Source organism: Choloepus didactylus, chromosome 14 (assembly GCF_015220235.1).
Source record: "Choloepus didactylus isolate mChoDid1 chromosome 14, mChoDid1.pri, whole genome shotgun sequence".
Taxonomy (NCBI): Eukaryota; Metazoa; Chordata; class Mammalia; order Pilosa; family Megalonychidae; genus Choloepus; species Choloepus didactylus.
The window spans coordinates 56,177,579-56,200,608 of NC_051320.1; the positions used below are offsets into that span (position 1 = coordinate 56,177,579).

The 23,030-nt window shown below is 38.6% G+C and overlaps 1 protein-coding gene and 1 pseudogene across 1 annotated transcript in view; one reads left to right on the forward strand and one right to left on the reverse strand.

The window, feature by feature from the left end:
* RNF19A (ring finger protein 19A, RBR E3 ubiquitin protein ligase) overlaps nt 1-9,389 on the reverse strand; it is a 157,616-nt gene extending 148,227 nt beyond the window's left edge. Inside the window, exon 1 of the mRNA XM_037802954.1 lies at nt 9,369-9,389. The gene's annotated coding sequence lies outside the window, so the exon portion shown is untranslated. The remainder of the gene's footprint in view (nt 1-9,368) is intronic.
* LOC119508851 overlaps nt 1-23,030 on the forward strand; it is a 56,520-nt pseudogene that overhangs the window by 2,465 nt on the left and 31,025 nt on the right.

A 23,030-nucleotide genomic window follows, 5' to 3' on the forward strand; every position in this document is an offset into this window, starting at 1 on the left:
ACTTGTTGAAATTCATACTTGGGAGTTTTCAAAAACACATCACAAGGTTGGAGCTAAAATGACTGTGCCAAGCCAACATTCCTATCAACGATTAAAGAAAATAAGATTTTAAAATAGTTGGATATCTAAGCAAGGGAGAAAAATAACTGAAGTTTCAGGGCCAAACATCTGTACTCAATTTTGAATTGTTTCTGGGGGTTTCACATCTTGTGATTAAAGCAAACTTTGTACAATATATCCCAAGGACATGAGGGAAAATCTTAACAATTACTATAGTTCTATGATTTTGATACGGCTCTGTTCAAATAACAATTCTCACACAGTAAAGCTGCTACTAAAATCTATTTCTTACCAGGAAGAGGAAGGTGTCCAATCTAGATTATGTACAATGTTACATGGACTCTTTTAAATTATCTTCTCCTTGTTTCAATGTTGGATAAAAGAGGAATAATTTAGTAGCAACCATTTTGGGATTTAGAAGCAATACTTGAAACAATCTATTTTTAGAAGTATAAACCTGCAACACAATCAAATTCAAGGACTGGGATGACTGAAGTAGATGATCAATCACAAAGAGATATTTCTTTTGTTTCCACCTTAACATTTAACTGAATTACAGGCCTAAGAGGAAAAGGAGTATGGAATTTTTGTTTTTCTTTAAAATGAACAATGGATTTCCTTAAAATATTATATTTTGAAAGCTTAGAAAATCTGGAGGAGAGTAGAAGTTCCTTTTATTCTCATTCACCTCCAAGCCCCACTCCCATCTCACCTCCATCTAGCAATGAGTCATTGTTTTAATTGGCTTCTAATGTATCTTTGCATTGATTTTTCACAAGTGAAGAAACCTAAATATATGGGTATATTTGCAAAATAAACAGAACTGCGTGAAAAAAAATTAAAACAAATGAAATAAACAAACCTTTATAACAAGACATTTCAACAAGAGGTGATAGGAAAATTAATTCAAAGGCTTCATTTTTTAAATAAATTCTAGAAGGGGAAACATTTTTGGTAATGAAGACAGAGAACTAAAAAGGCTAAAGGGTCTCAGCAGAAAGTTTGACTGTTGGGTCTTCCAAAGAGGCAAACACATAGTAATTCTAGAAAATTAATCTGGACTTGCCTACATGGTGCCTCCTAATCTGTCCCTCTGTTTGACCTGGCCAGTCTCTTGGCCTCTGACCCTGGTCAAACTGTCCTCTCTAGACCCTATCCTTTCAGAAACTGACCTCTGGAAAGAGTCTCTCGTCTTTATCTCCAACCATGTGATTTGGTTCTGGTTCTCTGCCCTGAGCAGCTCAAAACCCCCAGCCAGCCCCCTAGGTCCTTGGCCAGTCTATAGACTGGCCCTATAATTACTGGAACTTGGCACCATCCCACAACACAGAAGGTAGAACACAACTCAACTAACAGATTTTCTAATCATTGTTATCAATCCCAATATTGCAGAAAATATCTGGGGGTGTTTAGGGTTAGGATATATATTTATGTCTGAGTTTGTGTTATATACACACACACACACACATCCACATTTGTGTATGTTTATACATACAGCAAAATCTGAATAAGTCATAATAATAGATATAACACATCATTCATATCTTTAATTTAATTCCTTCTCTCCTTCCTTTTTTATTCATTTAATTAACAAACTAGACCACAACAGAACAAATCAGGCACAGTGTATGAATTAACAGAATTTAGAGTAAAAATTTGAATTAGATTCTGTTCTGGTTTGCTAGAGCTGCCATTATGCAAAGTACCAGAAATGGATTGGCTTTTATAAAGGGGGTTTATTAGGTTACAAATTTACAGTTCTAAGGTCATAAAAGTGTCCATACCAACGCATCAACAAGAGGATATCTTCACTAAAGAACGGCCGATAGTGCCCAGAACCTCTGTCATCTGGGAAGGCCCATGGGTACATCTGTTGGTCCTTTGTTCCCTGGTTGTGTTTCAAAATGGCTTTCTCCAAAATGTCCCTGGGCTTTTGTCTTCCCTCCTGTCTCTCGGCTCCTGTGCGTCCTTGCTTCTTTCTCCCAGGGAGTTTCTCTCTAAGCATCTGGGGATCCTCTCTTAGCTTCTCCAGGGCAAACTCTGGGCTTCATCTCTTAGCTTAGCATCTCTAAATGTCCTTCTGTCTGCATCAGCATCTGTGTCGGCTCTTAAGCTCTCTTAAGTACACCAAGTGAACTAATCAAGACCCACCCTGAATGGACAGGGTCACAACTCCATGGAAATAATTTAATCAAAGGTCTCACCCATAGTTGGGTGAGTCACATCTCCATGGAAACACTCAATCAAAGGATTCCACCCAACAAGACTGGATTAAAAGATCATGTCTCCTCTGGGGTCCATAACAGTTTCAAACCAGCATAGACACTTAGCCTGGTACAAAGGAATATGCTACACTGGTGTTTAAAGGGGCTCTTTGCCTAAAGCCCTGAGAAGTACTTGCAATCTGGTGACCTTGACAATTTATTGGCTGCTTTCAGTCTATCTCTACCCTGGCCCCATTTAGTCTGGCCTCTGTCACCCTCACATTGATACTAGACTTTCTTTACCCATTTCCCTTCCATTCTGCTGGCCATGCCAATACCCGTCTGTCAGCTTTTTCTGTTCTTGCATCTGGACTTCAGAAAAATGCTGATTCAAATTCACTTTAAATACATGCCATTTAACCTGATTAGCAACCTCATTATTCAACTCTTGATTCTAGAGCATAATTCCTACTATAGCTATTCCTAGCATTTTACACTTTTATGTTCCTAACGTCCACAGTTTTCCATTCATTTTATTCAATGAGTTATACTCAAAATACTAATTGACTATCACAATATTCATGTGCTGTGCTCGTACTAAGCACTGTTGTAGGCAACTAAACAACCCAGTGCCTGCCCTCATAGATCTTGCAGTCTAGTGAGGGAAATAGAAGTGGCCCTCCTTCCTGCCTTACCAAGGCCTTTGGGGAAGCATTCACAACCTTATCTTCCCTCTCTCAATCTTATCTCACTCTTCAAGTTTCTCTGCCTTTCCTCCTGTCTCAGAGGAAGAGCCAATCTTTATTTTCTTCCCATGAGGCATTTCCCTCTTCCTTCTTCCAAGACCTTACTCCTTATGGTTCTCAATATATTTTTAAATTCTGAAATGAGTAATGTTTATCGTAAACCCTTAAAACAGTCAGTGTTAAACACAAAGCTGTATTTTGACTGTTTCTGTGATAAAATAAATGCTGAGAATATTTTTAAATATCTTCAAATTCAGAATTGGCAGAGTTTCTTTGAGTTAGTATCTTATATATTTTCCCTTTGAAATTTGTGTTCTGTCCCAAAATAATCAGCATAAGAACAGTGGATTGACATTCCTGGAGCAGGTCTAAGCATTCTGATGAAAAATTCCTCATCAGAGATGTCAGGCATTATTTCTTTTTAAATGATTTTATTTGGATTGCCTTCCAGGTACTTTCTATTTTGCTATGAAAAGTCCCACATATCTAGATTTGATTTTTTAGTTTTTAATCTTAGCCTGAATAACAAATACAAAGAAAAAGTATTTTCATTTTTGGTAAGGAAAATTGTGCTCATATATAGGAATTTTTGTGAAGTTTCTTATTATATTGAGCAACTACTACTTCTACACCATTTACTTGAATAATTCCTGTGAAGCTGTCTCCTATAGGTGATGTCATCCTTCACTTTATTGTGGTCATAACCTGGCAAATCCTGAGCGGATGGTCCCTCAATTCCAGTGTATTATTTTTCGGAAAGATGGCGTTAGAAATTTCCCCTTAGGAAAACATCTGGTTCCTCTTTTTGAAATAACACAGAAAGGACATCACACAAACAAGTTTGAAAAGGTAATGAGAGCATCACTGATGGTTTTTCTTCCTTGTTGCTCTTTAAGCCAGCATTTTTTATTCAGGGACTCAGAATATCTAAGCAAGAAGCACAAATACATCATCTCTTTCTTGCTGTTGACACACATGGAAAATGACCTATTGTAGAAATGTGAGAAGACTGAAAAATGGATCCTGTGCACACATGTAGGCCCTACAAATGTTTGAGTTATGGGTCCTGTACCATAATGAAAGCCTGAGACCTCAGTCCTTTTTAAAGAATGGCTGCCTTCATTTGTGAATGTATGCATTACAGGAGTTGGAATGAAAGGGCAGTTGGTATCTCATCCTGGCAAAATGTACTTCCCTTTCTTTGGGTCAGAGAAGAGGCTCCACTTTTGACCCCACCTTCTCCCACACTCTCAGTATCCCTGTTGTGCATTTTCTTTAATGATTGTAAGAGGCATTTTCCCAGAGCCTCAAGAAACTTAGGACCTTTGGGAGTGGAGGCAGGCTCAAGCAATTTGGGGGTTAAGAGAGCAGTAGAAGGAGCTAGCCCCTGTCGAGATGTCAGCTGTCGAAAGTAAAAGGGTCCTGGAACAGGTTGTAGGAGAGGGTTTCTAGCATCTTAAGATATCAAGGGGGTGTTCAAATTTTTAGATCACAGCAGGTGCATAGCCCCATGAAAACAGTCTCCTATGAACCAGGCGAGGTGATCGTAAAGGAATTGAGGTACCCAGTGACACAGCTAGAGTACAGGGGGTTCTTTTCCCATTAAGGAATCTGGGATGTGGGTTGAAGGCTCATCAGACACTTTGGTTACATGGTGCTGGTTAGTTAGGACTCTGACAGTTCTGCTGTAAAGTTCAGGCCAGCTATGACTAATTCTAAATTCCTCTAGGGCTATCCTGGTTGTTACCCTCTGAATGGCCATGGGAAAGAGGTTGAACAGCTTACAGGCACCAAAGCGTACATTCATTCAGAACAACTGGCACAAAGCTAAAGTGGGGGCAAAGGTTGATAGCGACTGACCTGAATCATTAGAAGCCATAGGTCAAAGCTCATCATCTGATACACATGCACACACATCAACTACTGCTAGAAAGGCTGCCCACTTGTTAGTGGAGCAACACGTGACCAAGGCATTACCAAGGAAAAGAAACCAGATTATTTAGGAATCAGGCATGAGAGTTCATAGACACATAAACCAAAAGACCAGTTGAATTAATAGACTACTAGACGGTTCCTTTTGCAGCACGGTCTACAGGCTTTATCCCACCTAATTATAAAGGTCACATTTTGGCAGGGCAAGTAACAGGATGGAGTCTGAAAGAAACGAGATTTAAAAAGAAAAAACTAGGAAGTTCTATTCTTTTGGCTCAAAAAAAATACCACTTGCATAATTACAAAAGGTATGACTTGGCAGCCATTCATGAGAAGAGAGACGTGGGGATTTTTCTTGGTTACAAATTCAAAATGAGTGAAGTATGATACAGCATTACTAAAAAGCCAATGAAATCTTAAATTGTATTAACAAAGTATAGCATCCAGAGAAAGGGAGGCGATGGGCCCACTGAACTCAGCAGTGGTCAGGCCCCATTTTAAACACCATGTTTTAAGAGAGAACATACAAACCAGCAAGGATCCAGAGAAAGACTAACTGGGCTGAGGAAAAATCTGGAAACCATGTCACTTGATGTGTGGTCAAAAGAACAGGCTGAAAGAGAGAAGACTGAGACAGGAATGTAAGGGTTTTCCAAAGCTGAAAGGATTGTCTGATGAAAAAAGTAGCCTTATGTTTGTTAATCCAGGAGGCAAACTGAGAATTAGACTTTGGCTCAATGAAAAGCACACATTTTTAAGAATCAGAGCTATATGATAGTAGAATTAAATACTTTCCAAAATCATGAACCACCATTACTGAATATGTTCAAGTAGAGTTAGAATGGCCATGTGAGGGATCCTAATTTGTCTGTGTGTGTGATGGGGGTAGGGCAGGGGGTGTGTAGGAGAGGTGGGGAAATTGTATTAAATGGCCCTGCAAGATTCTTCCCAGCCCTTAGAGTCCATAATTATTCTCTATAACCAATGCTTCTATCTGAACACCATCCCTTCCCATTTCGTCCAGAGCTTGCTCCCACAATCTCTCCCACCTTCTCTAGTATCTTATTTCTCCAAAAGTTTTTGTCCAATTTTTATTCTTAAAGAAATGAACAGTTTTCATTTGATCTTTTTGCTTATGGTGGACTGTAATTATGTATATCTTTTCAGCATCCTTGTTTTGGGGAACAGCACCCTCATTTCTTTGGGAACCAACCCTCCCTCATTCTTGGGTCATACGATGCAAGTGGTGTTAATTCCACCTTTAGGGATGATCATGTGACCTTGGCCCAGCCTGCTAGTGCTTGGCACAGTGATTGGTTCAGGGATGGGCATGAGGTCCAAGTTGTCCAATAAGAATTAGTCCTAGGATTTTTATTAGAGCTATTAGAAACTGCTGGGGCAGCTTATTTGGTAATAATAAGGCTGGAGTTGCCAGAGGCCAAGATGTGGAAAGAGTCTGCAAGAGAATGAGGACAACACAGAAAAGTGGGTGGGGGCATGGAGAGAGTGAGAAAGAATATCCTGATTATATTGTTGTATCTCTGGACTTTCCAGTTACACAAGCCAATACAATGCCTCATTGCTTTAGGTCTCTGTCACTTGAAGCTAAACTAGTCTAAGCAATACGTTTGTCCTTTCAGTTTCTTTCTAGCTTCTCTCCTCCTTACTGCTTGACTCCTTTACATGGCTTCTTAGGCCAACCAAAATTTCGCCCCTGCTCACCTCTCCAGCTATGCTCTCTCTCTACAACCCTCTTGACACTTTCATTATAGACACACAGCACTAGTGCCAAAGGGGCAGTCTGAGTCACAGCTCTGAGCCCATCCTTCCAAAGTCTGACTCCCTTGCAACATTTTTGCAAGAAATTTTTTCTCTCCTAAACGCTTTTGTCTCTAAGTCTACCTTTCACATTGCTCTGTCTAATTCTCTCTGTATCTTGTCCATTTTTCTATTCCTTAGGTTAGAATTCTGGTAGTCAGCCCTTTAAGACACGTTTATTCAGTACCTCTCATATAGGCTATCTAATGGAGATTCGGTGGCGAAGATGATACTCACAGCCACTACCACCCTTGGGCTTACAGTCTGGGGAGAATGCTGACTGATGCAGGTTTATTCCAAAATCACAATTTGTAGAGAATACAAATTGAGAAAAGCTGTCATCATACCCTTACGGTACGTTTTCCCACTGTGAGTCCTTACAAGGTAAGACATATTATTTTGAATAGATTAAACAGATAAATGGTACAACATTCAAAAGAAACAAAAGGGTACAGTTCTTGTCTTTTTTACCTCTGTCCCTCAGTCCCCAGCCTTCTATTCCCAATCCCCCAAGAGGCAACTATTACTATCAATTTCTTATGTATTGATCCAAAACAAGTTGGTGTGCATACAAACGAATGTACCTAATCCTCTCTCCCCTTTTTCACAGTGCTAAACTTTGCACCTTGCTTTTTCACTCAACAATACACCTTGGAGAAATACTGTATCAGTACCTAAAAACCATCCTGTTCTTTTTAATGACTTCATAATATTCAACTGTTTAGATACACCATAAATTAATTACTTAATCTCTTAATGGTATACATTAGGTTGTTTCCAATATTGTGCTCCCATGAACAAATTTGCAGTGAATATCAGGGTTATCTATTATTTCACACACACTGGTAATTATCTGTAGGATAAATTCCTGGAAATCAAATCGTTAGATCAAAGAACATGCCTTTTTCCACACTAATAGCTATTGTCCAATTATCCTCCAAAGTTACATAAATTAACAGTTTTATCAACAATGTGTGAGTGCCTGTTTTCCAGTATCCTCCTTGACAACATGTATTGTTGAACTTTTGGGTCTTTGCTAATCTGTGGGGTAAAAAATGCTATATCATTTTAGTTTTCACTTCTAACTTTTATTGTGTATGAGGCTGAGCATCTTTTCATATGTTTAAAATCCATTTGTATTTCCTTTTCCAGAACTATTTGTTCATGTCTTTTGTCCACTTTTCTACTAGGTTGTTGGCCTTTTCTTGGTTGTTATAAACTTTTTATATATTATGGAAATTAGCCTCTTTTCTACCCTATGCATTGAAATTATTTTTCTAGGTTGCTATTTTTTCATGTTCAATTTGTTATAAACTTTTTATATATTATGGAAATTAGCCTCTTTTCTACCCTATGCATTGAAATTATTTTTCTAGGTTGCTATTTTTTCATGTTCAATATACTGCTAAGTCTTAAAACTTGCTCTTTCTTAACTATTTCTATGATGTAAAATGAAAACGAATAGACAATTTGTAAATGAGGCAGTACACAGAGCTAATAAGTGTGTAAAGAGTTCAACCTCACAAATAATCAAATAAATACAAATTAGATTTCATTTTTCACTCTAACCAATTAGCAAAGATAAGTAGAGTGAAACCGGCATTGTTATACTCTGTTGGCAGGAGTGCAGATTGGGTCAGTACTTTTGGAAAGCAATTTCTCAATAAGCAGCAAGAGCTTTAAGCATTTTTATTTTTATTCAGTCATGGCATATCTAGAAATGTATCTTATGGATATAACCATCAAGACAAACAAAGATTAATTCACAGAGATGTTCTTCTACACAGCACTGCTTTTAGCAGTGGAAAAATTGGAAGCAATTTGAAATTGGAAGCAAGTTGTCCTACAAGTAAATTACAGTACATCTATACCAAGGAATGTCATACAGCTACAAAAATAATGTTTAAAGCTATTAATGACATGGGAAATGCACATACTATTATATTAAATGAAAGGCAGGATACAAAACTGCTTTTACAGTGAGATCACGATACACTAAATATGTTAAAAACTGAAGAGAAATATACCAAAATGTTAACAATGGTTATTTGTTTGGAGAGATTATATGTGATTTTTTCTGCTTTTTTACTTTTCTGTGATTTTCTTGAATTTTATAATGTCCATGTATTGTATGGTCTGAAAAAAATTAAAAATCACAATAAAACACAAAAAAGTAATGCAAACCCATTTCTAGGATTCAGCCTTTTCCTTCTTATTTCTACTGTGACCATGCAAGCTTTCTCTTTTTTTGTCATATTGGGATTATTATAGCAATCTGTTACCTCGTCTTCCTGCCTCTGGTCTCCTCTAATATTCTATTATAAAACTAAAAAATATTGTCTATCTTTACTCAAGACCCCACAATGGTTTTCTATCCCCTACTGCATGATGTTTAAGTTACTCCGTCTAGTATAACATCCCTCTAGAATTTGGCCCCAGTCTACTTAATGTATCCAAGTTTATTTCCTACTGCTCCCCAGCAGACATTCTCCACTCACTATTGTCCCTGTGCCCACACCATACCCTCTCCTACCCCCTTTGACTTTGTGCACTCTGTTCACTGTGCTGTAATGCCCTCCCTCAAGCTCCCTTCGTGCCCAAATCTTACCCATCCTTGGGAGGTTCCATCTCTTCCTTGTCAACCCTTGCCTCGTCTTTGGCTGAACTCCCAGAGCAAGTCCTTTTAATAGTGACCACAACGTAATGCTCCATGGCTCTGTCACCATTTCTTGTGTGCTAATTTTGACTCCCCAACTGTTTTGAAAGCTCAGTGAAGTCAAGCAACATTAATCATATTAGTTAAATATTGTTTTTCTCCTCCAACTCAGTTTCCACATGGTGCTGGGCAGAGAGCATGTCTTGGTAAACTTCTGACGAGGATGCTGCTATCTGACAAGATTCTTGGACAACTGCCTTCTTCTCCCCTATGCTCTGCTATTGTCTATAGCCTCTCTTCTGAGGAGGCCCTGTGCAATGGCAAAAGCAAAGTAGAGGAAGCCCGAGAACCGTGAGGTTCTCAATCCTAGCTGCACAGTACGAGCATTTGGGGTGCTTTAAAATACACTGCTGCTTGCCTCTTCCTCCCCCACCCCACTTCCATGTTTTAGAATTTAGTTGGTCTAGGCAGGGACCCGTGTTGGTGTGCTTTCTAAAACTCCCTAGGTGACCCTTACAGTTTCATTAGCTGAGATCCACTCGTTTCAGGCCCCAGCTCTTTTGTTGTGCACCCATTCCAACACTTTCCTGTCTCGTTTCCAGGCAGGAAGTCATCCTAGAACCCAGAGATTCCACAAATGACTGTCTTTAGATAAGTCCTTTGGCATCAAGTGTAGCCTTTGTTGTTTTTCAAAGATGTTTACTTTTAAATTGACAACTGTCTGCTTTGGAACCTGCTCTGAAGATTGCCCTGCATGGGTTGCTTTTCAGTCTAGGCAGGATAGACAGGCCAGCACCAGGGTTAAAATAAGTTTAAATCCCACCAAACAAAACACTGTTGTTAATACAGTAAAGAAATCTGATTAAAGGAGTTTGTTTTATATGGAAAGGCAATACACAATTTGTATGACCAAGTTAGTACTCAATGTCAAAGAGAAGAAAATACATATGTAGAAATAGGAAAATCTCAAGTATTATCGACCATTATAAAATTCTGCTAAAGTATTAGTACAAGTTCCCTTATTTATATAATAACAACAGCAGCAGCAATAATAATAATAAACAAATTTTAGCATTTACTATATGCCAGGGCCCATTCTAAATGTATTCTGTGGATTGTCTTATTTAATCTGAGCAGTATAGGAGATAAGGCTGTTATCATTCTCATTTTATAGATGAGGAATTGAGGCACTGATTACTAAAGGATTTGCTGGCTGGTAAGTGGCAGTGTCAAGATTAGAAAACTTTCAGAGCTTCTGTTCTTAACAGCGTTCTAGGACTAGTTCTTATTTTGAAGAAGAATGAGATTTTTAATTTTTGTATCCAAGGTTTCCCAAATATCTGCATCCACATTAAATAGCTCCATGATTTTTACTTTTATAATTTTTGATAGAAATCATTCCAAATTATACTATGTACCTCACTGCTCTCTTAAAGAGAAGACACAACAAAAGTTAACCTTTTCTTAAAGATTCAATGTTAGCATCACAGACATTAATTATTGGAGAAAGGTGGGGCTGGATGAAGCCTAATTCTCTCAGGCTTTTGAAAGTTTGTGGAGTCCTATTTCTACATTTCTTACCCATTGCACTGGACAATTATGGTGGTTACCTTCCCTTCACCCCCCTCCAAAGGTAAGTCTCTGCTGAGATGTCAGCCCCACAGCTGTGCCCTGTTCTAATGGCCTTGCAGCTCTTCAGCCACAGATAAGACAAAAGAGTGGATACCTGACCTGAAGCAGCCTTACTATTGGCCGGCCAGCAGCCCACAATATGAAAAGTGAGAAAAGTTTAGCCCAAAATGGGCAACATGGTCCAGCTTTTCCCTTTGGGTCATTTGAACTCGGAATTACTGGTTAGCAGTAGGAGCTAAAAGGATATATAGATCCATCAACATATGAATGGATAGACAAAATATGGTACATATGCACAACAGAGTATTTTTCAGCCATAAGAAAGAATGAAGTTCTGAGACATGCTGCAACATGGAAGAACCTTGAAACCATTATGTTCAGTGAAATAAGCAATACAAATATTGCATGATGGACAAATACTGTATGATGTCCCTTATAAGAAATGTCTAGAAATAGCAAATTTGCAGAAACAGTAAGTAGATTAGAGGTTACCAGGGGAGGGAGGCGGGGAGTGGGGTGGGGAGTGTGTGCTTGGTAGATAGGGAGTGTTTGTAAATAAAATTAATAATTTTTTAAAAATACATATAGAGAGAAGCCATGGGGTAGAATAAGCAGAAGTTATACGGAAGCAGATATTTTGATAAGTAAAAGCTATGACGCAGAAAAGAGATAGAGAGCAGGGATCACAAAATCAAATACCTTCAGCAGGCAGGCATACAATGTTAATGGGCAAAGAGAGCCATGTTAAGGTAATGGGGCATGGGAAAGATTCTGGAGACTGGCCAGTTCCTGCCTGGGTGGAAGGCTTTGGAATTCTAAACAACGTTACAGCACCATGCCTGCCAAACAAAACGAGCCTACAGGCCGAAACAGGCCATGGCTGCCAGTTTACAAATTCCAAAGAGAGAACGAGGAAACCAATTAGGAGCAAGTAGAGAAACCAAAAGGCACAAGGGCAGAGGAAGGGGACAGCAGAGTCATACAAGTAACCTATCACTGAGGCGACGATCCACGAATCCAGAGGCTGAAGTCCTAGGGTAACCTTGGATTCTTGATGATGTACTGTTCCAGCCTTCTTGAGGTCTGGCTCCACTGCAGCTCCTGTTCTTCCAGAGGTTTGGTGATTTGACCTTTCTTGTGTTCCCATGAGACCCTGTGGAGCTGAGATTCTTGTTTTCTTTTTTCCTTATACTAACTCCTTCCCTTAATACTAGCTGTTAACTCGAGCAGTTCCTCGGAACCAAAAGAGCCTAACAAATACACTCTAAATGGCTCCAGATTGTTCTTTTTTTTCCCCCTTTGGAATTATTGTGCTCCTGTTTATAGTTTTTCTGTCTCCTCCTTGCTGCTAGGCTGTCAACTGTCACTTTTTATTGCTGCAGTGTGCTTGCTTCTACTAACCATTTTCTCTTTGTTAATAGGCTACTTGAAAACTTGGAAACTAGATCCAGTAGCTTGATGGAATTAAAAAAAAAACAACTAAATAGGCAATGAGGGAAGGGTGAATTTTGTAGTATGTAAATTAATATCTCAATAAGACTGTTAGTAAAAAAAAAGTAAATAGGCAATGAAAGACTTAGTGTCACTTGAGCTTTAGTATATAGTATTTTAGAAATAAAATTTGACATTTCAGAAGACTTTTTGTTTCCTTTTTTATTTCTGGCCCTAGTTCAATCAGTAAATGTCTTACTGAGAGATCCTCTGGTTCTGGGGAATCAAAATACACTGGAGTGAGCACAATTAAAGGGAAGAGGATTTATTTTAAGATATACAGAAACCAACTGAAGAAAGTATTTATGCTCAGACAGCTTCTCTTAGTCTCTGTCTCCCTCTCTTCCTCTACTGGCTTGTTCTCCTGGTCTTTCTTCTCCTTATTTCACATCTACTTCATTCTTCTCTCTCTAGAACAGTTATTCTGCATCTCTGCAAGGTTTTTGTTTTATTTTTCCCCATAACACTGGCTTGCACATGGCTTTGGGTTGCCATGCTGCAGATTCCAGCAACAACTTTTCATGACCTTGCATCTTCAATGCCAACACTGTCCAATTCAGTCTCCATGTCTCTGAGAATACGACTGACTCAGTTTTAGCCATGTGTCTGTCCCTGGTCACACTAGCTGCCCAGAGAGCAGAGCAGGGCTCCTGCTATCCAAGGAAGGCCCATACAGTCCGCAGGCATGCAGGTCTCTGAGAAGACTCTGGCAGGCAGGGAATGATCGACGTTTCGACCAGAGTGAAATTTCTAAATTTCTGAGTCCTGATAGGTCACATGTCATTATAAATCATTTACTGTCCCTCTTCTTTGTCATTCTCCATTCAGCACTTAGAGCCCTGTGAACAATAAAAAATTGTTTATTGGTGATATTATTTATCACTACCTGGAGTTAGATTATCTCCTCTAGTCAATAATCACTATCTTGGTTTCATTCATGTAAAAATAGAAAAAATACAAAAGGCAATTCTTCCCTTCAGTTCTTTCCTGACATTTGTCAGGACCCTATCACCCTATTCCTCAATTGTCTTTGTAAACCTTTAGTTCTTGTGAAACCGAAACATATTGCAGATTTAATTTTTACAACATAGCTAAGGATTGTTTTTGATGTTCCAGTGAAAAACAACTTTAAACTCCATATTGCATCTGTACTTGGATGCTTTCCTGACCAAAAAACAGTCATGAATGTAGGGGGTGATTTGAAAGTTTGAGGCTGGCTATCATTTTGTAGCTGCAATCAGTCTTGGAGAGGTTATGTAACTTGCCCAAGTTCACGGTACTATGTATGTCAAGTCATCTTACTCTAAATCTTGTGGGTTTTGTATGGCACTTTTCTCTGCCTTTATTTTATCCCTGACATTTTTGTTGGGGTGGGGTGAGAGCATCTGTTATTGTTAGATCTGTTTCACAATCCACAAATCCTCAGAATAAACTCTAATATAATCCCAATTTGTTTTCTGACACCAAGGCTTGTACAGTTGATGAGAATCGTGTTGTTTAAATCACTTTTATTTGGATGGACTTTTACTTGCAATCAAATGCATCCTAATTGAAATACAGGATATGTAATTTGATCCCACAGGAAGAAAGCATAGAAAAATCACTGGGTTTGAGGTTTGCTCTTCAACTTTCCCAGACCTCTGGTTCCCTCAGCTCTTCCCTGTGATCCTGTCCTATTAGTCCCTCCTGGACTGGTTTCCTTTTCTGTCCAGCCAGACCTCCAACTTCTCATTAATCTCTCAGTGAATTCATGCCCATGTCCTCTACCGGTTCTCTCCTTGTGTTGGCATTCATCACTCCCATGCTGACAGGTGGGAAAATTGCCCAACTGTGCAATTGAGGCAACTACAAATCCAAGGTTTCCAGCCTTACCTGGGTTCTTAATATCATTTAACCCCCTTTAATTTGTCACTGGTTACTCTCTTCCCCATTATCCACACTATTTATTCCAAATCCAAGTATTTTCTCCAACCTGTTTCACAGCCTTGTCTTCCTCCCTTTTATCAGATGATTTTCTCTCTTTCCTCCAAAGAAAATAGATGCCGAAAGTTGTGAGAACATTTTAACTTCCCACTCCCCCCACTTACAAATTCTGTTTCTAATTTCTTTCCTTTTTGTCTTAGTGGGAGAAGAAATTAATTTCTGTCATCATGAACTCCTGTTCCAATCTTCTTCTGCCCGTTGGAACCTTGCTATATTGAATATTTTCAACCGTGTGTGCATGTTCTCTCTTTCAAACTATAAATATGTTCAAATCTCCTATCCTCTCCATATACAAAACCTAATTCCAAAGGATCATATATCTTTTATACGAAATATAAAACTATCAAACTTTTAGAAAACAACATGGGAGAATATTCATGCCCTTGGGTTAGGTAAAGATTTCTTAGACAGGATACAAAAGTATGGGCCATAACAGAAAACACTGAGAAATTTAATTTCATCAAAAATTAAAACTTCTGCTCTTTGAAAGACAGGTAAGAAAAAGAAAAGACAAATTACTGTCTTGGAGAAAATGTTTGCAAAACACATATATGATAAATTATTCAAATCTGGGATGTATGAAGAACCTTTACAACTCAATAATAAGAAAACAAATAGCATAATATTTTAAATGTGCAAAAGTTTTGAATATACACTTCATCAAAGAAGAGTTACAAATGACAAGTTAGCACATGGAAAGAAGCTCAACATCATTAGCAGAACACAAATGCAACGGGAAATATAAATTAAAATCACAATGAGATATCACTGTATGCCTATTAGAATGGCTAAAAATGTAAAAACTGACAATATCAATTGTTGGAGGAGATGCAAACCAACAGGAACTTTCATACTCTGCTAGAATGTAAAATTGTACAGCCACCTGGGAAAAGTTTGGCAGTTTCTTATGAAGTTAAACTTATACCCAGAAATTCCACTCCTAGGGATTTGCTCAAGAGAAATAAAAACATATGTCCACACAAAGACCTGTATGCAAATGATTATAGTATCTTTATTTATAATTGCCAAAAAATAGAAGCAACCCAAATGTCCATCAACTAGGAGATGGATAACCAAATTGTGATATATCCATACAATGGAATATTCTTCACCAATAAAAAGGAATGAATTACTAGTACAGGCAACAACATGGATGAATCTCAAAAGCACTCTACTAAATGAAAGAAGCCTGACAAAAAAAGGCTCCTGTTTGATTATATGACATTCTGGAAAAGTCAAAAGTGGGACAGAAATCTGATCCTGTGGTTTCCAGGGACTGGGGATAGGGGAAAGGAACACAAAGGGAAATTTTGGGGTGATAGAAATATTAGAGAATTTGTGTTTGTTGCTACACAACTGTATATGTTTGTCAAAACTCATAGAACTGTACATCTAATATAATAAACCTGTAAAAACGTATCTCCTATCCTAAAAAATACAAAAACAAATCCTCAACCATGCATCCTAACTATTCATTTATTTACTTACTTGAATGCTAGGTCTCTGAGGGAAAGGTTTTTTTTTTTCAGTCTAATTTGCATTCAGCCAACATTTATTCATGGTCTACTGTGTACCAAGCATGCATTAGTTGCTGTGGAACCAAGGTGAACAAGATAGTTCTATCTCTGCCCTCACTAAATAGTCTGAGGGTTAGTTGTAGCCTCATACCATTCTTTTTCTTTTCTAGCAAACTTTCTGGAAGTGTCATCTAAATTTAATGCCTATATTTCATCTTCTGTTTGGCTCTTATGTGCTACAGTCCAAGTTTTCCCCTCCATTTTAATAAAATTCCTCTTGGTACATTACCAAAGACTTCCAAATTCAATGCAGGTTTTTCAATCCTTATATTATTTGACCTCTTAATGATATTTAAACTATTCATTCCATTCTCCTTAAAACTCTTTCTTTCCTTGATTTTGGAGTCACCACTATTCCCTGATGTTTGAATTTTCACAGACTTCTACTCTGGCTACTTTTTTTTTTTTTTTTTGGTTACCTAGTAATTTTCAGTGTTCCTTGGGGTCCCAATCCTTAGCCATTTTCTCTTCTAAAACTACATTCTTCCTATGAGGCATCCATCCTTTTTCATGGATTCAACTACTATGTATCTATCTAGCTATAAATTTTTGCTCATCTGTAACAGGGACCCAAACAACTCTGGCTTAAACAAGATAGGAGTCTAGGCATAGGCAGTTCAGGACCAGTATAGGAGCTTATTGGTGTCAAAAGGAAACCAAGTTTCTTCCTTTCTGTTCTGGCATCCTCTGTTTAAGTCTTCCACGGACAAGGTCCAATATGATCTAAGTTGGCTTCCAGACCTCCAGCTATCATGTTTGCATCATAGGCACAGGAAAGAGGAGGGGGGAAGAAGGGTACCTTCCCCTAATCCTACTTTTTTTCAATTGAATTCAGTTTTATTGAGATATAGTCACATACACTACAATCATCCAGTGTAAATCAATTGTTCACAGTACCATCATATAGTTGTGCAATCATCACCAAAATCAATTTTTGAACATTTTCCTAACTCCAAAAAAACAAATAAAAATATAATAAAATACATTTTTTATTAACAATAAAATATAAAAAATAAAGATTAAAAATAAAAGTAAAAAAAAAACACCTAAAACATTCCATCCCCCCACCCAGCCCTATTTTTCATTTAATTTTTGTCCCCATTTTTCTACTTATCTGTCCATACACTGGATAGAGGGAGTGTGAGCCACAAGGTTTTCACAGTCACATTGACATAAGCAACTGCATATCCCAGTCTAGTTGTGGCTTTGTGGCTAAATTCTACTAGAAGTGTCCTGTGGAACTTCTGAGAAGCCTCCTTAAAAGTAGGGGTAGGGACTTGGCAGGTGAACTCACTGCCCTCCCTGCTACGTGGGACATGACTCCCAGGGGTATAAATCTCCCTGGCAACTCAGGATATGACTCCAGGGGATGAGCCTGGACCTGGCTCACACCATGTAAGCTACATAGCTATACAACTGTCTTCAAGAGTCAAGGCTACTGGGTGGCAGCTTGACAGTTTCAAGTATTTCCTTCTAGCTGTTTCAATACACTAAAAACTAAAAAGGGATATCTACATAGAGCATTAGAGTGCCCTCCAGAGTGACCTCTTGACTCCATTTGAAATCTCTCAGCCACTGAAACTTTATTTTGTTTCATTTCTCTTCCTCCTTTTGATCAAGAAGGCTCTCTCAAACCCATGATGCCAGGTCCAGGCTCATCCCCTGGAGTCATATCCTGCGTTGCCAGGGAGATTTACACCCCTGGGAATCAGGTCCCACCTAGCGGGGAGGGCAGTGAGTTCACCTGCCAAGTCCCTACCCCTACTTTCAAGGAGACTTCTCAGAAGTCCCACAGGACACTTCTAGTAGAACTTAGCCACAAAGCCACAACTAGACTAGGATATGCAGTTGTTTATCTCAGGCAGTAATGTGTCCAGTTTAAAAAAAAAAAACAAAAAAACAGGTTCTGGTGGATTTGGAAAAATCACAGTTTTGCAACTATCATTGTAAAGGTTGATCTGGACAAGAATCATCAGAGAATGATGGGAAGAATGTTTAATGGAGAGAAGAACTTTTATATGGTCCTTGTTTCCTCACAGATTGCTTATGGGTTGCAAAAGGGAAAATGGAAACAATTCAGTGGAGAAACCAGCCAAGACCCTGACTGGCTGATCAAAGTTAACATAACCAATGAAGGGCAGACAGACATCATGTGGCCTCCAGATGTGATACCCTGAGAAGGACATGACATTGCATATGTGGTATTCCAGCTGGGAATGCATGACCTGAATCTGATCACGAGAGAACCCAGACAAGCCAAAATTAAGAAACAGTCTATAAAATAACTGATTTGTACTCTCCAAAAATGTCATTTTCATGAAAGATAATGAAAAACTGATGAACTTTTCCAGATTAAAGGAGACTGAACAGACATAACAGCCAAATGCAATATGTGATCCTGGGCTGGAGGAAAAGAAAATGCTATGAAGGACATTATTGAAACATATGACTAAACTGGTAGAGATGTTTCAGAGAGAGAATGCACAGGACCTAATGATTAATTCATCTATTTTCTTCTCTCTACTCCCAGACCACTTTCTTAGTTCAGGGTCTTAGCATTTCTCCCCTCAGCCTATTTCAAGGACCTTCCAAGTGATATCTTAAAGTCCATGCCATTTCCCTTCCAATCTATCTTCTGTGTTATCACCAAAGGGATTTTTTAAAGCACACATCTGATCATACCATCCTTCTTCTTATAGAGCATTTGTGGCTTGCTATTGCCCACAAGAAAAAGCCCAAATTTCCTAATCTGGCATACCAGATCCTTCTCCATGCAGATCCAGAGTTCCCAGTTGACCATTTCCCTCCTGTACCATCTTCTCAAAAGGTCCCAGTTATGGATTAGTTCCTCCACCCTTAGTAGTCACAACCCAAGGTGACAACAAGGACAAGGATGGAATGAAATAAGTCAGCAAGATAGGAGTTACTTTAAAGCTATTACTTAGTTTGAAACATAGGCTGGATTATCATGTGAAACTACTCCATTGAATTTTTTAAAGGAATTAATTTTTTTTAGGGAAATAAATAAGTAGCTTCTATTTGTGCCAACTCAAAGAAAAGGACAAATGAAGATGGGCTTGTTGGCTGGCTTCCATCTTAAAATTTCCTGTGAGGCTATTAGATGCAGCCAGCTAAGGATCTCATTCTTAGTCAGAATTATTCTATCAACAGCCCTTTTTCTCTGTCACAGCTGGTGCTGAGAGCCGTATGTCATAAAATTCTCTCCACCCCCAAAGTTTAGAACCCTTGTTGAATGGAAAATAAATTGCTGTTGTTGAACCAAGTGACCCATGGGTTCCCGAGAGAATTTTCCTTTATATTTTATAGTTATGTGGTGAGGAGTCTTACTTTTCCTCACACATGTGGTTCTTCTCCCATTTCCCATCTGCCTAGCCCCAAAATTTTGCCAAAAACATTGTTCCATCATTCTGCTCAATAAACAGAGTTCTTACCTCACTTGCTCTCAAGAATAAGAACCTCACAGGAATTGCCTTTGGTGATCAATTGATACAATTCATTTTCTCTGGACTTATCAAATAAGAATTACCAGCAAAGAAATAGTTGTTAAGATGCAAGACAGATCCAGCTGTTATATATTAACATCTATTCCCTAGATTCACAGCTATTCCCAAACTCACATTTTTAATGCATCAGCTTTTATGGTTTTCAAGCATTCCCTTAAAAGTCAAGGTTGAGTTAATATAATGAACAGTGAAAGAGAACTGAGTATAATTTGGGGGTGTAATTGTGAATCCAGAGTGAAGATTATTCATTCTGCACCAGGTATTCTGTCAAGTCAAGTGAAATTCTAATTTGTGACCAGACACCATACTCATTTTCATAGCAGAGATGTTCTATTTAGCCCCGCCTTGTTCTGTATTTCAGAGGGCTACATGCAGGTAATTTTATACCTAATCTGTGTATTTAGTATGTCACTATTTTTACCTTGCTCTGAGAATTTACAAAAGTCACTTACTTAATATTCTAAAACTAAATGAAGTAATATGTTATTTGTGACAGCAGCAATTTCTAAGCCACAGATCCATTTAATATAAGTGATTATACTTGGACTCTAAAATCATCCATGATTTATAATTAGATTCCAGGAAATTGATGAAGAAAATCTGAGTTACCCTTTTGCTGTCCCAGAGGGTAATACTGGTTCATCAATGTCTATGCAAGTTTCCAGAGAATATGCCAAAATTCTTCTGTTAGACACTCCCAAATACAAAAAATTACTGAGCGCTCTTTTAATGGGGTGAATAATATCTGCCATACCCACCTCACAGGCTTGTGAAAATCTTAAATAACTTATAGGAAGAAAGTATATGAAGTGCTATTCTAATGTTAGGTATTATTATTATTAAACACAATAGCTTCTTAAGTTGACAGATATGACCACAGAACTATAAATCTTGGGAAATCATCCAATAATATTTTCTGATAATAAATAGACATACATTTTGTTCACAAACCAGGAAGAGTAAATTCCAAAGCTCTGGCCTCATTATTATTCACAGCTAGCATGAAACCAATCTGCTTTGAGGTGAGCTTTCTAGGGCCTGGAGTTTAACTACCTGAACCCTCTACACCCTCTACGTTGGGAAGAATATTTTGGTAAGTCCTTATTTGACCCATTCTCAAGAATAAGAGTCAACGACTGCAGTAGTCTGAGCATTGGGGGAAGGAGTGTGGGAGGTGTCCTATGTCCAGCATAGCTGTGCTAGTTGTTTATGGCTGGCATCCATTCTGTTTGATCAGAAACTGTTAGGCAATCCTAGGAGTAGGTGCCATTATTATTATTCCTATTTTATAAATGATAACATTGAGAGTTAATTAACATACCCAAGGTCACACAGCTAATAAATGCCAGAGCCAGTATTTGAACTCAGTCTGTCTACCTGACTGTGCTTTTAACCATGACAGTTTTGACAAAAGTGGAGTGCGAGGGCCTTCGGAAGAGTTATACCCAGGATGTGTGGGGAAATTGGATGAGTAAAAGTGTGTATAAAGGGGAGATGACAGTATCCCAGAGGCAACACTGTCTGCTCTGCCCCTGAAAAAGGCCTGGATGGATTTTCTGTAACCAAATATTAGCATTCAAGGAGCATTAGAGCTGGATGGGGTCTTGAGAACATAGACTGATGCTTTCACCTTACAAATGAAGAAAATGAAGTACTAGAGGTTGGAGTTGCTCATTTATTTTTTGAATCATTCAATTTGTCAAGTACTGTGCTAGGAGACAGGGAAACAAACATAAATAGTTCATATTGCCTGACTTCAAGGAAGTTGTATTTTAGTCAGAAAAATGCATAGGAAAAAAGAAAATCATCAAACAGCTAAAATACTCTAAAAGAGAGATGAGCAAAACTTATGAGAAGCCAGAGACATTCCCTGGGGGGAATCCTTGAAGACTGCCCAGAGGAGGTGGCATTTGAGCTGATTCTTGAAAAATGGGTAGGATTTTGTGAGCTGGAGAATGGGAAGATCATTCCAGGAAGTCCAGCTAATTGGTGGTTGAATGCAAACTAACTCCCCCCAGCTCCTGACTCAGTCTAGCACTCAACCCTCCATACTGCCAGAGAGGTAGATACTGTATTATCTCTTCATTTTATAGATGAAGAAACTGGGGCACAGAAAGGTTAAGTGTCTTGCCCAAGGTCAAGTAGCTGGTCTGGCTTCAGCGTCCATGACCTCAAGTGCAACGCTGTACTGCTAATTTTCCAAGACATGCCCCCAATGCTTCCAATAGTAGAGGTGAAAGAACTGTGCTGGGTTCCTTTCAGGAGTGATAAGAGGGGCCTGCTCCCAACTTGGGGCTACACTTGGTCCTTTGAAAAACATGGCACCGTCTTGGCTCAGATTCTCTCAGTCTTTAATGAAAACTCCTTGATTTTCTTAAGTAAATGCTTTCTAAAGAGTAGTCATGTCTCCATAAGCAAAAACAACAGTTTGCCTGCATTTTTAGGTCAGTTTCCTACATAAAAAAGTTGAAAGTAAGCATAAGTAAAGTCTATAATAGGTTAGCTGCCTATTGCATCTAAATTATTTTACATTCATTCATTCATTCATGTTTTGCCCCACTGAATATCGATTAAGCACCTACTCTGGGCTCTGTGGATACAGCAGTAAGTCAAACAGTCCAAATCCCTGCTCTCATAAAGGTCATGGGTCATATTCTTAAACAAAGCATGTTAACTCTTTGGAGTCATGCCTCAACCATCTCCAGGTGAGAAGAGGGTCTATGTTCTACATTTGAATAGTTAAATGGCCATGGTCAGCTCCATGGGCATGTGACCTGTGCAGTCCCACCTGACCTTGGGCTTTAAAGAGCTCCATTAGTTTTAATGCTCTCCTGTCACCTGTCAATTTGGAAATTCTTAGTAATTTATGGCTATGGGCACATTTTCATTTTGCACTGGGTACCACAAATTGTGTCGCTAGTCCTGAACAGCTCTTTAGATTTCTGTGCTATAAGACAGAAAACTGCTTGCAGTCTTGAAATGGCTGTTTTTCCAACCACATTTCAGAAATCTCTGGCCCAGTTTCCATCAGAAATCATATTCCAGGTACCAAGATAATGGGGCAAGGTTACTTCCTCCCTACCCATCTCACTCCAAGGATCACTGTGTTTTTTGGTCAGATTGTGAGGTAGGCAACCAGACTCCAGATTCTTCCATACTCTTTGTACCCTACTCAGTGTCCAAACCCATTTGCTTTCTCCCCTTTCTCAAAACTTGCTCTGTAGAAAGCGTTAGATCAGCTAATTTGTATCAACAAGAAGTAACTGAAAAGGTTTAATGTGTTGCCTCATCTTGTGCTATTTCAATTTCAGCTAAGTACAAAACTCATTAGATTATGCCTGAGGATGAAAAGTTGATAGAATTCCAAACCAAAGTCAGTAGGAACTAGAGGCTCTGCAGCCAGGGGA